This window comes from Eretmochelys imbricata, chromosome 14 (assembly GCF_965152235.1).
Source record: "Eretmochelys imbricata isolate rEreImb1 chromosome 14, rEreImb1.hap1, whole genome shotgun sequence".
In the NCBI taxonomy this organism is placed as follows: Eukaryota; Metazoa; Chordata; order Testudines; family Cheloniidae; genus Eretmochelys; species Eretmochelys imbricata.
The window spans coordinates 43,532,113-43,547,263 of record NC_135585.1 but is presented as its reverse complement, the minus strand read 5'-3'; the positions used below and the strand labels follow the sequence as shown (position 1 = coordinate 43,547,263).

Sequence of the window (15,151 nt, the reverse complement as noted above, 5' to 3'; positions counted from 1 at the left end):
CTGAGAGACCCAGCTCAGCTACCTGCTTTGCCTTGGGTTTCCTGTGTGATCTTGGGCACGTCATTCTGTCCGGACAACAGTTCCCATCTATAACATGGATATAATAGTACTGCCCTGCCTTGTAGGGTTGCGGGGAGGATAAATATATTAAAGAGTTAGTGGTTAAAACAGAGGTGGTTGGAAACTTTGTTTCCTCATGAAAATTTTGTGGTTTTTTTGTTAAAGAAAATCCCCAACATTTCTCAAAACTGAACTTTTTTGTCTGAAAACTGTCAAAAACCATTAAATTAAACTAAATTAAATTAAATTAAATGAAAAATACAATTTTCAGGCAAAACTATTTGTTTTTCCAGTTTTCATTTCTTTAAATGAAAAACAGAAAATGTTCAAGGAAAGTGAAGACTTTCTGTGAAAATTTTGTTTGGTGAAACCTGCAATTTATACTTTGGAAAACATCGTGATGGAATGCAGTCATGGCAGCCATATAGACACTTTAAATAGACAGAGCAGTGAATAATGGGACTTTTTTTCCTGATCATTGTCAAAGTCAGATTCAAGACTCAGAAGGTTTGTCAGACCACTCTGTTTATTAGCAAAGCGCTTTGCCAATGTACCCAGATATGTGTGCCTCTTGCAAAAGCTCAAGCTAACTTGTTTAAACAGATAAGCCAAAGCCAATTTAACATAAGAGACAAAAGGAAGCAGAAACTGACAAATATACATACCTATCTTATTTGCATACTAACGTTTACCAATCTCCTACCTCAGTAGGAGCTCTAAGTTAATTAGTTTGAGGACCCATTGTCTCACACTCTTTAATGTTTCTCTTCCTGACAACTATATTTCAACAAACCCTTCAAGCAGCATTTCTTTAATGAATTATAATTTCAATATAATTCATTCTACTTTCACATCATCTATAGAGTTGAATTATAACAGTTCCGTCCATTCGAAGCTATCATGAGGCTGATGTCATTCTCAGATTAAATTCATCCATGGGCACCATTTCATTTGATGCCTGAATGGGACCTGAGTTCTTCTGAGCTGGCCTCTGGGCATAAGAAATAAGTTACATTTCATGTTCAGCACTGGATGAGTTGATTTTTCACCTGCTGTGAAGCACCAAGTATTGGCTATTGCCCAGAGCCACCAAGTATGTCAGTGGCAAAACCAAAAACCAAGTCCCATGAGATCTGGGTGCATAATACCTTGGAGGACCTGGGCCTGGAACAAGTTCTGAACTCCTATCTACTGCACTTGTTGAATCATATTAAAGAAGTTCTGTATTAAAATCACAAATGAGTTTGATTCTCCATAGTTTAAATTCCAGGGTATTAGTAATTAAGAAGTCTCTTGGTTTTTAGTACTGTTTCTCTCCCTCTATATGTGAAACTTGCAAGCTGCTAATTGTGTTAGTACATTCTAAGACAGAGTCTGTTCTCAAAGCAATTCTTTGTAACAACTACTCACACAGAGAGAGACTTAAAACAATACTCTGTAACAACAGAAACAGCACCCAGAGACTCCCCGCCCTTTTGTTGTATTCATCTTGCTTTGTTAACAGTTGTGATTAAAATGGATGGATGTGGATGGATGCTTGGTGTGGATAATAAATGAATGATCAGGGAGGGGCCAGCCTAAGAATCCAGTGTCCATCGGCTGAAGAAGGTGTCAAGTGGAAATAACCAGAGGGCTCCCGGAGGGCAGACTGGAATCCACCCAACAGCCTCAAGGATGGGAGAACCAAAGAACAAGATAACATCTAGCAGCACGGAGCCGTCAGGAATGTGCCATCTGCTGATTGATTCAGCAACAGCATGATGAAGCAATTCCCATAGACTGGCAAAGGAAGAAATTCCTATAAAAATAGACTCTAGAAAGTGAGAACTTTGGGGGTCTGATTCTGCAAACCAACTTCCAGGAGCATCAGATGAGCATCTGACAAGGCCCTGCTCCCTCCTCATGTCCAGGCCACCTGGCCAGTGGCTTGGCATGAGCAACTCTAAGGCTGATAACTATGATAACAACCTTGCAGAACCTGTGTGTGTGTGTGTATGAATGAATGTGTGAATAAATATGAGACTGAATGGAATGTTATAGCTATAACTAACTGCTTACTATGATTCTTTCTGTATTCACAATAAATGTGGTATTTTGCCTTTTCCCCTTTAATAAGATCCTGCTGGTTTTTATTTTATTGGTATAACACATTAACTTCTTTAGACTCCCTTGAAAATAAAAGCCCAAATATGGAATTTTTTGCACCATTCTGGAGTCCTTTCAAGATGCAGAATAAAAGTGACATTTGAAAATGTGGCTCAAAATAATTCTTGCAAATTTTGTTTTAAAATTAACAAGATAGCAAATACAAAAGTTGAAGGACTCCTGAAATGAGCTGCACTTGGCATGGGAGGAAATGATGCATTGGAGACATCACCTTTGAACGGACTCAAATCTCACTATCTGAAGAGCTGCAGGAAGACAGCAGCTTTTGATGTTTATCCCAGGCTCAGCGGTAAGTCCTTATTAATGTTCACTTCCAAACACACACATGCAGCAAAATCATATTTTCCCATAAATATGCAATCATGTACCCGTACAAACACAAGCACAATAATCCACAGTCATAACACTCATGTATTCACACAATATTTTTCACTAATAAACACAGAATATTGTGTGTTCACAAACACAACAATAATGCAAACTTGCACGCCAGAAGAAGCACTGACAACACACACAAAAGTTACGCAATATTTTTTGTAATAAACACATGTTATTGTACATTCTCATGGACACACACGAACAGAAAACTCACATGGACATTGATTTCAACTCAGGTATACACTCACAATAATGTACATTGACAACACCACACATGTGAGCAGTGTACTTGACTAGCAAACACACACTGAAAGCAATGTCTCAGTACATTGCACTTATCATGTAATCTCCCAAAAAGAAACACATAAGACAGATTGACACTAGAAACCTTCACCATCATAGCAATGTCAGCTTGGAAGTGTGATTTTTTGGGCAACATTTCTATGCCAGTAAAACCCCTCTTGTAAACATGGTTAAACCAGCTTACAAATGCTTCTGCGGTGTGGCTTGTTTCTCTCAGAGAACCAGTGTAAGTAATACCAGCAAAACTACTAGTTCATTTACAGTAGGAGAGTTTGTTTGTATTGCTATATCAGCAAAACTTTTCCAGTGTAGACCTGGCTCTACCTTGTCTCGCTAGACATTCTCCCTCTTCTTCTCATATAAACACACACACACTTACACGCACACAGATTCTCCTCCATTTACAGCCACTGGGTAAAATTATCATCCCTCACCCAGTTATTTAGGTACCAAAGTCTTATTTTCAAACGTGACTTTGGCACTTCTACCTATAATACGGCCATATTTTTAAAGGTATTTAGGTGCCTACGGAGGATTACCTAAAGAACCTAGAGGCTTAATACCTATAGAAATCCATGGGTGTTAAGTGATAAGATGTTTTTGAAGATCTCACAACGCACCTAAATACCTTTAAAAATCTGGCCTGAGTGACTAAGGCATGTTGCACTTGTCACAGAAGTGTTTCTGCAAATGTTACCCCTCACCATGAGGCAGCCACCAGGCAGAGGCAGATCTGATTGCTCACGATAGTGAGGTATTGCAGCAGGTATGAGATGCCATTTCGAAGTCTGAGGACATGATATCAAAGAAGAAGAACTCCATGCTGTCCATCAGGCAGTGGAAGTAGGCCTGGGCATGGTAGCTAGGGAAGGAACTCGTCTCCTGATTGATCACCATGGGGACGACCATGCTGGTGAGCAGGACATCCAGGAGGGAGAGGTTGGTGAGGAAGCGGCACACTGTACTGGTGAGTTTGGAGGAGAAGACCCAGAGATTCTGGCTTTGGGATAAACTGTTATTTCACATTAATCATCCAGAACCCAGAAAGGGAGAATAATTTCAGTGCACCAATTGCAGGGCTTTATTTGATTGGGAAAGGAGAGTACCTTGCACAGTGTCAGGGTCTGACACCAGTCTGGGGTTTCAGAGTAACAGCCGTGTTAGTCTGTATTCGCAAAAAGAAAAGGAGTACTTGTGGCACCTTAGAGACTAACCAATTTATTTGAGCATGAGCTTTCGTGAGCTACAGCTCACTTCATCGGATGCATACTGTGGAAACTGCAGCAGACTTTATATATACACAGAGAATATGAAACAATACCTCCTCCCACCCCACTGTCCTGCTGGTAATAGCTTATCTAAAGTGATCATCAGGTTAGGCCATTTCCAGCACAAATCCAGGTTTTCTCACCCTCCACCCCCCCACACAAATTCACTCTCCTGCTGGTGATAGCCCATCCAAAGTGACAACTCTTTACACAATGTGCATGATAATCAAGTTAGGCCATTTCCTGCACAAATCCAGGTTCTCTCACTCCCTCACCCCCCTCCAAAAACCCACCCAAGGATATTGCAAACGTGTTCCTGGTGTGCACTGCAGAGTAGAGAATAACACTGATCCAGGCACTGGCTGCCATTTGGACGAAAGCTCTCCTGTTCACTACTTTCTCCAAGTGCAATGGTTGGCAGATGGCGATGTATCGATCATACAGCATGATGGTCAGTAAGGGAAAATTTGCTGAAGCAAAGAATAAGAAAAAAATGATTTGGGTATCTCATCCAGAATAAGAAATCGATTTTGTGTTCATGAGGGAATTGGCCATAGATTTGGGAATGGTGACAGAGATGGAACCACAGTCTAGGATGGACAGATTCATCAGGAAGAAGTACATGGGGTTGTGAAGGTGGCGGTCAAGGGCTCTGGCTGTGATGATGAGAAGGTTCCCCAGCAGGGATATCAGGTAAAGCAGTAGAAACACCACTGCTTTGTAAAATCTGCAGCTCCTGAACATCACAGAATCCCAGGAGAAAGAATTTGATCATGGAGGTTTGGTTGGACATTTTCTTCCTCAGTACACTGTGTGATGGCTGTGGAGGGAATGAGAAGGACAATGATCAGCACTAGAGTGACAGAGGGAATGGCCCTGTTTCTCCTTTCCCTAATATCTCATTCTAGGAATGTCAAAGGTACATAGAACTCATCACTTACAATGAGTAGGTGTTCTTAGTGCTCCTCACCTCTGACAATCAATCAGTAATATTATCACACTTGTGTAACCTCCTTCATCACTTTACCCAGTCTGAGGATTCGGCACAAGGTGTGGCTTGATAAAATGCAGTATGAAGGATGGAACAAAGCACGCTCCAAATCCAACAGTTCTTGCAAAGAAGGTCCCTCCATTGCGACCATCACCAAGCTTACCACTTGGGCATGAATCTAATAGAATAAAATGCCAACACAGCCCCGTGTCTTCTGTGTCTTCTGTGTAAGTTCTGTACACCCATTTACACCATTTATACTCAGCCAGCAGCAGTGTGGAGCTAGGCCAGGAACTCTGGGTTCTACTCCCAGTCAGCTCCCGTGTGTCCTTGAATAGGGTCAGGATAGACAGGCTTTGGCTGCTTGGTTCAACTCTAAGCCAGGGTTTAAAGGGGCTCTTCTGTAAAAAACATTCTGTGTGCTGCCAACTTTACTGCTTATTCAATTGTTACCTCCACGCAACTTTCCCCTTGAAAAAGAAATCACAGAGATGAGATCGAATCAATGAGTTTGAAATCAGGCTCTTATCAGGCAAGATTAATGTTCCCCAATTTATTTAACATTTACTGCTGGTTGGAAATTTTCAGCTGGGTTCTTTTTAATGGAGATTGTTTTTTCAGCTAAACAATACCGCCAACAACAACATCTTAGAACCTGTCTGCTTCCCTCAAACATTTCGGGATTCTTTTTTAAAGAAACTGAAAACTCGGTGCAAAAGTTCCAACGAGTGCGCAGGAAGCCGCTCAGCCCCGCTGTGCTGTGGGTGGCGGCGGGAGCCGCTGGGCTGTTTTAAATTGCCCGGGGGCAGCGGGTGGGGCCGGGGGAAGTGCGGGGGGAGTGTGTGTGTGTGGGGGAGGTTGGAAACTTTGGTGGAGCTGGGCCTCTGGGACAGGAATATTCCTGGTGCCCGGGCTCCACAGGCCCATAGAACTCGCCGCCCATGTCAGGGGGGAACCTTCAGGCAGTTGCTGAGGGACAGAGCCAGCCTTCCCTCAGGATCTGCCAGATAAAGGACCTTCCTCTTGCCAGGTCTGCCCACAAGTGAGCTGTTCTGCTCCCTTTTAAATCCTCCCTCTGGTCTGTGCCTACCCTGCAGATGTGTTGGGGTGGGTCTGGCTGAGGCCAGAGCAGCTCCTTAACCCCTTCTTGCCCAGTGTGGGATTTATATCCAGTCCAAACAGAAGGGGGAAACCCTTGAAGGTACAGCATTCCATACTGTTAACGGCTAACAAGCCTAGCAGGCCTGAGGGGCTATTTTTGCAAGTTGAGCTTTTTGTTCTATTGGTACTTTTATCAAATTCTTCAGGTGTATTCTTTGGGTAGCAAATTATTACCCCACCTAGCAGTAACAATAGGAATTTTGAATCCTTGATTTTATCCTGGTTTCTCTTGAACTCCTTGGAAGGTGACTTTAGATGATGCTTCATGCAGCAGACATTCTTTTGCCCTATGTCATCCTGGCATCTCTGTTGCTGGGCTCGGGAGGAGGGTAAGAGAGAATCCACTCTGCAGCCTGCAGAAGTCTGCATTCTAATTCAAAAGTTTGTTACTTTTTGTCCTGATTTCCTTCCTCTCCTGGAAGGTGATAGTCAGAATTTTTTTTTGAAGCATGAGTTCTGGATGACTTTTTCAAATGTTTGGGTAGAGAGAGCTTTTGTAGGTCACCCTCCCCTTGTCCCCGGTATCTCATAAAACCATTGCACTCATTGATGTGCTGTTCACACACCATTGCCCTCAATAGCTCCTCCGCATACTTTGATGCGATCCTATCACATGCCTGGAAAATTACTTGGTTTTCTGATAGTTCTAAAATATTAAGGGATTCCCCAAAGTCAGAGCCAGGATTGGTAAAGATCCCCAAAACACAACTGCAGCCTACCCTGCGTCAGCCAGATCCAGCGTCTTAATTATCTGTAATTGATTTAAAGTAAAAGAAGAGGTTGATGCTCAGTCAACTCGTGAAACTCTTTGCCAGGGGATGTTGTGAACGCCAAGACTATAACAGGGTTCAAAAAATAACTCTAGAAATTGATGAAGGAAAGGTCCATCAATGGCTATTAAGCAGTATGGGTAGGAATGGTGTCCTTAGTCTCTGTTTGCCAGAAGCTGGAAATGGTCAACGGGAGATGGATCACTTGATGAATACCTATTCCGTTCATTCCCTCTGGAGAAACTGGCATTGGCCACTGTTGGCAGACAGGTTGCTTGTGCCTCTGTGAATCTTCCAGGGATGGAAGTGAGATGGAGAATACACGAGAATTTATGAAAGAGTGATCTAGAAGCATTCCACAGTGTGGACAGACAGAAAGCAAAGTGCGGGATTCTTCCCCCCACCCCAGGCAGTACAATGAATATAGTCTCTGTTTCCTTCCACTGGAAGACACTTGCACGCCTGCTGGGCCAAGACTGCTGGTGCTACAAGTGGCCAGCAGTGGGCCAGAAGGACGAGGACCGTGCAGGAGGTTTGCCAATAGAGGCAAAGAGAAGCCAAAAGCACCTGGCTTCCAAAAGAGCCAAGGAGAAGAAGGACACAATCCATCAAGAGAGACTGCTCTAGAGGTTCCTGGATGAAGAGAGGTGGAGCAGACAGCGGGACGGATTGCCCAGGGAGAGAACGCTGGGTATGTGGGCCAGCAGGGTGATTCATCCAGCTCCGTGACAGAGCCTGCACCAATGCATGTGCCAGCTGCAATGTCTGCAGGTGCACAGGTACCTGTAGACAGGAGAGGGGAATGGTGTCCCTGGTCCTGGTTCACAATGGTTGGAGGGTGGAGTTTCTAGCAGGGCCAGTGAACAACATTATAAGTAGGGTTTGTTTTCCAAACTATTCACAGTTGTGTGTCTGAGAGAAAGATTCTTTAACCCCGTCCAAGGGATGGACCCCTGTCTCCGAGACCAGGGAGGTGGCAGAGCGCAGACTGGTTTATGACATGTAAGACATCTTTGCTGGTCAGCCCTGAACTCTTAATTCCACGATTCATCTTCTTCTGACACTTAATAGCTTTTCTATTTTGGCTGTAGCGATTCTTCAGACGCTCGGCCAAACGTCAATCCCGCTCCCACGTGGCACCTCAATTTCCCACTCTCTAAAGTGGGGATAATCCTGACTCACATTCAGAAAGTGGTTGATCTTCTCTCTTTCTTCCCAGGTCCCTGCCCTCCATGCCCAGCCCCGGCCTCTGTCCTGTTCCCCAAACTTCCATGCCCATGTTAGTGCCTATCTCACCCCCCCTAAACCTGCAAGGTCTCCTGCCAGCAAACGGAAGCTGCTTCCGGATCTGGAGCTGCCTTCGTATGTCCTGAGGGCTATCCTGTACCATGGTCACCACGGGCAGGTACTTCTATCAAGGCCAATAGCATAGCAGTCAATAGGTTTCCAGTATAGGGTGGTGTTTATGTGACCATCGCTTATTAGCACCGTAGTGTCCAGGAAGTAGATCTCTTGTGTGGACTGGTCCAGGCTGAGGTTGATGGTGGGATGGAAATTGTTGAAATATGGTGGAATTCCTCAAGGGCTTCTTTTCCATGGGTCCAGATGATGAAGATGTCATCAATGTAGCGCAAGTAGAGTAGGGGCATTAGGGTATGAGAGCTGAGGAATATGTATATGGCTGTGAGGTTAAGGGGCCATTACAGTTGGTGAAGCAGCAATGGAAGGGGTTTTCACATTCTGGACTTTGTAACCAACATACAAAACACCCTCCGAACCTCTTTAGCCCTTGCTAAAGAAAACCTACAGGATGCTCAAAAAGAGCAAAAAGCCTGGTATGATAAACATGCCAGAGAGTGTTCCTGCATAGTAGGAGACCAGGTCATGGTCTTAAAGGCGCTCCAGGCCCAGAAAATGGAAGCGTCATGGGAAGGGCCATTCACGGTCCAGGAGCACCTGGGAGCTGTTGATTATCTCATAAAATTCCCCACCTCCAACCGAAAGCCTAAGGTGTACCATATTAATTCTCTAAAGCCCTTTTATTCCAGAGAATTAAAAGTTTGTCAGTTTACAGCCCAGGGAGGAGATGACGCTGAGTGGCCTGAAGGTGTCTACTACGAAGGGAAAAGTGCTGGTGGTGTGGAAGAGGTGAACCTCTCCATGACCCTTGGGCGTATGCAGCGACAGCAGATCCAGGAGCTGTGCACTAGCTACGCACCAATGTTCTCAGCCACCCCAGGACTGACTGAATGGGCATACCACTCCATTGACACAGGTAATGCTCACCCAATTAAAGTCCAACCTTACCGGGTGTCTCCTCAAGCTAAAACTGCTATAGTTTTATAGAGATCCAGGATATGCTACAGATGGGGGTAATCCGCCCCTCTGGCAGTGCCTGGGCATCTCCAGTGGTTCTAGTTCCCAAACCAGATGGGGAGATACGTTTTTGCATGGACTACCGTGAGCTAAATGCTGTAACTCGCCCAGACAACTATCCAATGCCATGCACAGATGAACTATTAGAGAAACTGGGACGGGCCCAGTTCATCTCTACCATGGACTTAACCAAGGGGTACTAGCAGGTACCGCCAGATGAATCTGCCAAGGAAAGGTCAGCCTTCACCACACATCTCGGGCTGTATGAATTTAATGTACTCCCTTTCGGGCTGCGAAATGCACCCGCCACCTTCCAAAGACTTGTAGATGGTCTCCTAGCGGGATTAGGAGACTATGCAATTGCCTACCTTGATGATGTGGCCATATTTTCGGATTCGTGGACAGAACACCTGGAACATCTACAAAAAGTCTTTGAGCGCATAAGGGAGGCAGGACTAACTGTTAAGGCTAAGAAGTGTCAAATAGGCCTAAACAGAGTGACTCACCTTGGACACCAGGTGGGTCAAGGAACTATCAACCCCCTACAGGCTAAAGTGGATGCTATCCAAAAATGGCCTGTCCCAAAGTCAAAGAAACAGGTCCAATCCTTCTTAGGTTTGACCGGATATTACAGGCGATTTGTACTGCAATACAGCCAAATCGCCGCCCCACTGACAGACCTAACCAAAAAGGAACAGCCAAATGCCGTTCAGTGGACCAAAGAGTGTCAGAAAGCCTTTAACCAGCTTAAAGCGACACTCATGTCTGACCCTGTACTAAGGGCCCCAGACTTTGACAAACCATTCCTAGTAACCACAGATGCGTCCGAGCGTGGTGTGGGAGCAGTTTTAATGCAAGAAGGACCGGATCAAGAATTCCACTCTGTAGTGTTTCTCAGCAAGAAGCTGTCTGAGAGGGAAAGCAACTGGTCAGTCAGTGAAAAGGTATGTTACGCCATTGTCTACGCTCTGGAAAAGCTACTCCCATATGTTTGGGGACGGCGTTTCCACCTGCAAACCGACCATGCTGCGCTACAGTGGCTTCATACTGCCACGGGAAATAACAAAAACGTATTCGGTGGACTTTAGCTCTCCAAGATTTTGATTTCGACATCCAACACATCTCAGGAGCTTCTAACAAAGTGGCTGATGCACTCTCCCGTGAAAGTTTCCCAGAATCAACTGGTTAAAATCGTCCTTGAGATGTGGAAAATATTGTTAGTCTTTTTATACTTGGTAGTACATTTAGAGGTGCATGTGTCTTATTAACTCTGTTTTTTCCTCGAGCTCCAGGAAGAAATCACAGCCAGCGTTTCACCCTATCGTGATTTGGGGGGCATGTCATAAATATAAAGGGAAGGGTAAACCCCTTTAAAATCCCTCCTGGCCAGAGGAAAAACCCTTTCACCTGTAAAGGGTTAAGAAGCTAGGATAACCTCGCTGGCACCTGACCAAAATGACCAATGAGGAGACAAGATACTTTCAAAGCTGGAGCGGGGGAGAAACAAAGGTTCTCTCCATCTGTGTGATGTTTTTGCCGGGAACAGAAAAGGAATGGAGTCTTAGAACTTAGTAAGTAATCTAGCTAGATATGCGGTACATTCTGTTTTGTTTAAATGGCTGATAAAATAAGCTGTCCTGAATGGAATGTATATTCATAGAATCATAGAATATCAGTGTTGCAAAGGACCTCAGGAGGTCATCTAGTCCAACCCTCTGCTCAAAGCAGGATCAATCCCCAGTCAATCAATATTCCTGTTTTTGTGTTTTGCTGAGAGGGATTCTCTGTTTTGAATCTGATTACCCTGTAAGGTATTTACCATCCTGATTTTACAGAGGTGATTTTTACTTTTTCTTCCATTAAAATTCTTCTTTTAAGAACCTGATTGGTTTTTCATTGTTCTTAAGATCCAAGGGTTTGGGTCTGTGTTCACCTATGCAAATTGGTGAGGATTTTTATCAAGGCTTCCCCAGCAAAGGGGGTGTAGGGTTTGGGAGGATTTTTTGGGGGGAAAGATGTTTCCAAGCAGGCTCTTTCCCTGTTATATATTTATTAGCCTCTTGGTGGTGGCAGCAATAAAGTCCAAGGGCAAAAGGTAAAATAGTTTGTACCTTGGGGAAGTTTTAACCTAGGCTGATAAAAATAAGCTTAGGTGGTTTATCATGCAGGTCCCCACATCTGTACCCTAGAATTCAGAGTGGGGAAGGAACCTTGACACAGGGGCATGAATGTGCTTTGTGAATATTAGAGGAACAAGGTGGGTGAGGTAATATCTTTTATTGGACCAACTCCTGTTGGTGAATGAGAGAAGCTTTTGAGCTACACAGAGCTCTTCCTCAGGTGAATATTAAGAGTTTTAGCCTCTCCTTCCCACTGCAGCGCCAGTCTGTGTTCATAGCACCTTTTCACAGAGATGGAGCATGAGATTCATGTCTTGTGACAGGTCCTCAGTTGAGGAACTGTCCCAATGACAGAAATGGAGCTACCTTGATTTACACCAGCTGAGGATCTGGCTCAGTGTGTGCCCCAATGGGTGGTGAGTGATGATAGAGTCTTACTAACCCAGATCACACATGCCAGATTGTTTCTAGACTCTGAGTTTAGGGACAGCATCTTCCCCCCCCTCCCCCGCCCCACCCCAGTGTCTTTCCTGTTCCTGTATTATCATCCCACACTCATTATGGAGTGGGGAGGGTCACTCCCCAGTTAGGGTCGCACATCAGCCTGGTTTTACCCCTTCCTAAGATCCACCCTCCAAAGAGCTGTATTTTATGACTGCTACATAGCTACTGTTGGGAAACAGAAAAGGCACTGCCAGTCCCTCACCACGTTCCCATCACCACCACAGGCACTAAAAGGGAGAATTTACTCCACTTCATAATTTATGGCAGGAACTGATCTCTTGTGAGGGGGTGAAAATTATTCCTTCTCCTACAGGGCACTGAAATGCTGAATATACCAGGATATATTGTTAGAATTCATGGAAAGAAATCTAACACAGGACGGTGCCTAAGAACTCTAGACCAAATTGAAAAACCTCAGTCCAAGATTTTAGTTGATGTTTGATTTTGACTCCTAAGACATGGCATGATTCTGGCCATTGCCAGAAATGAAATACAGCATTTAAGCATCATTGTTAAGCTCTGGTATGTCAGATAGACAGAGAAATGATCTGATCTGTCATATCAGTATGTGGCTACGAGACAAATGGGCTGTTATAGTAGTCACTGGTATCCGTGTCGAACACCCTCTTGCCCATCAGAGCAATGTTCTGTCCTCAGACTCAGTTTCCTGGCACTTGGCTCTGAAATCTAAATTTAGTCTTAAAATTTCAGCCTGTAACCACGAGAGGAAGGGGAGTTTCTGAATATTTATGGAATTAATTCATGAGATTTGATTAACTTTTAACTCTGTGTCCTTCCAATTCAGTCGCACAGATTTATTGTTCCTAGACACAACCAAAGGCAGACTGCAGAAACCAAACAGCCGTCACTGAATTCTTCCTCCTGGGATTCGGGGATCTCCCTGACCTGCAAATTCTTCTCTTCCTGATGTTCCTAGTGATCTACATGGCAACCATGGTTGGGAACACCCTCATTGTGGTGCTTGTTGTGGCTGATCAGCACCTTCACACTCCCATGTACTTCTTCCTGGGGAATTTGTCCTGCCTGGAGATCTGCTACACCACAACCATCCTGCCCTGGATGCTAGCCAGTCTCCTGACTGGGGACAGAACCATCTCAGTCAGTGGTTGCATCACACAACTGTATTTCTTTTGTGCTCTGGCAGCTACAGAATGCTGTCTCCTAGCAGCGATGTCTTATGATTGGTATTTAGCGATATGTAAACCCCTCCACTATTCAACTCTTATGAATACCGGGTTTTTCCTCCAGTTGGCTGCTGGGTCCTGGTTAAAGCTTGTTTGGCTAGTACTATCTTTGTTTTATTCCTATCACAGTTAACATTCTGTGGCCCGAATGACATTGACCATTTCGATTGTGATGTCATCCCACCTATAGAGCTCTCCTGCAGTGACACACACTGGTTAGTATCCTGTGTATTCACCCTGCCTCCATTCCTACCAACCCTGACGTCCTACATGTGCATCATCGCCACCATCCTGAGAATCCCTTCCACCACCGGGAGGCAAAAGGCCTTTTCCACCTCCTCTTCTCACCTCATTCTGGTGACAATTTTCTATGGAACCCTAATGATTGTCTACATGCTACCGAAACGTGGTACACTGAGAGACCTAAACAAAGTGCTCCCTCTTTGCTACACGGTCCTGACTCCCCTGGTAAACCCCCTCATCTACAGCCTGAGAAACAGAGAGGTCAAGGAAGCTTTGAGGAAAGCAGTCAGTAAATGTGGCTTTTGCAAAAACGTGCAGAGACTCTGAGATAATAACTTAGCTTTGAAAACCTCAGGCTGTCTGGGTGATTTCAGCAATCATCCCTCATTAAAATTAAGTTGAAAAGTCCTAGTGAAAATCTCAGCACTCAGTGTTGTCCATCTCAGTGGAAGGACCAGGGAAGGAGGTGGCCATAACCATGTTTCCATCATGGAGTTATGGGCACTAGGCAAAATGGAGACAAAATTGTAACCAATTGTTTAGATCTTTAGAAAAGCCATTCTTGATCAAAATAAATGTTTGGACAATAAAACTAGTAACTCCTTGTGCAGCAGAGATGGGAACGTAAGGCTGGGAAATCTGCCACCCCTGAAATTGTTCTTATTACCATCATAACCCTCTGCAAACCAACCATCTTCACTGAACTCACAGAGGCCGGAGGCAAGCAACCAGGCCCCAGCAGTGACCTCTGGACACTTCACCAGGAACAGCGTTATAGCTTTTATCTGGGCTACACCCGGCTGTGACCAGCTCCGGGAAAGCAACAGCTCCAGGGTCACTGGGCCCTTGGAGGCAGGGAGATTGGGCAAACAAAGAGGTAGACTCACATGCCAGGTCTGCTGGGACTGTCCAGGCCCAGCTGGGGGTTTGCTGGGCACCCGTAGAACGGAGGCCGTTCCGGGGCTCGGGTCTGTCAAATGGTCACTGACGAGGGACTCTGCTCATGGCCCTGCAGAGCACCAGCTGCTCTGCTTCCACCAGCTGCACAGAGCAGTTGAAAGGGAGGGGACCTGTTACAATGAGCGTCCCCAAAACTAACTGCAACAAGCCCAATGTCCGACAGGGCTAGTTCTGAGGGCACAGTGTCTAGTCAGCCCCAGGTACCCCAGGCAGCTCTGCTCCACACAGGGCCCTTTCCTCAGGGGGTGAGGCAACTTATGGTGAGAGGAAGCAGCGACCACCTACCAACGGGCAGAACTCCTGTGATGCCAAACATGGCAGTGCTGGCTCAGTCACTGGGAGCATGTCAGGGCTTGGCCAGAGGTCAGGGAGCTGGGCACCAGTGAGAAGTGTAGGGATCCGACTCTGCGGAAAGGATTTCCCAAGGGACCTGACGGAGCTAGTCACCCAAATCTCTTTTAAATGGGAGATGGACACCTATCTCCCTTAAACGTCTCTGAGAATCTCAGCCTGGAGAGCCACTGAGATTCTGTCATGGTAGCTTCAATCTATGCATTTCCATTGGAAACAGAACCCACATCAACTGAAAGGCACTGGATGGATGGGAAACCCCTGCTAAACCACGCTACATGCCAGAGGGGCATTG

At 45.2% G+C, this 15,151-nt stretch overlaps 1 pseudogene; it reads left to right on the top strand.

The window, feature by feature from the left end:
* The first annotated feature begins 3,802 nt into the window (after window positions 1-3,802).
* Window positions 3,803-13,872, top strand: LOC144274096 (olfactory receptor 6N1-like; annotated as a pseudogene).
* The last annotated feature ends 1,279 nt before the right edge of the window (window positions 13,873-15,151 follow it).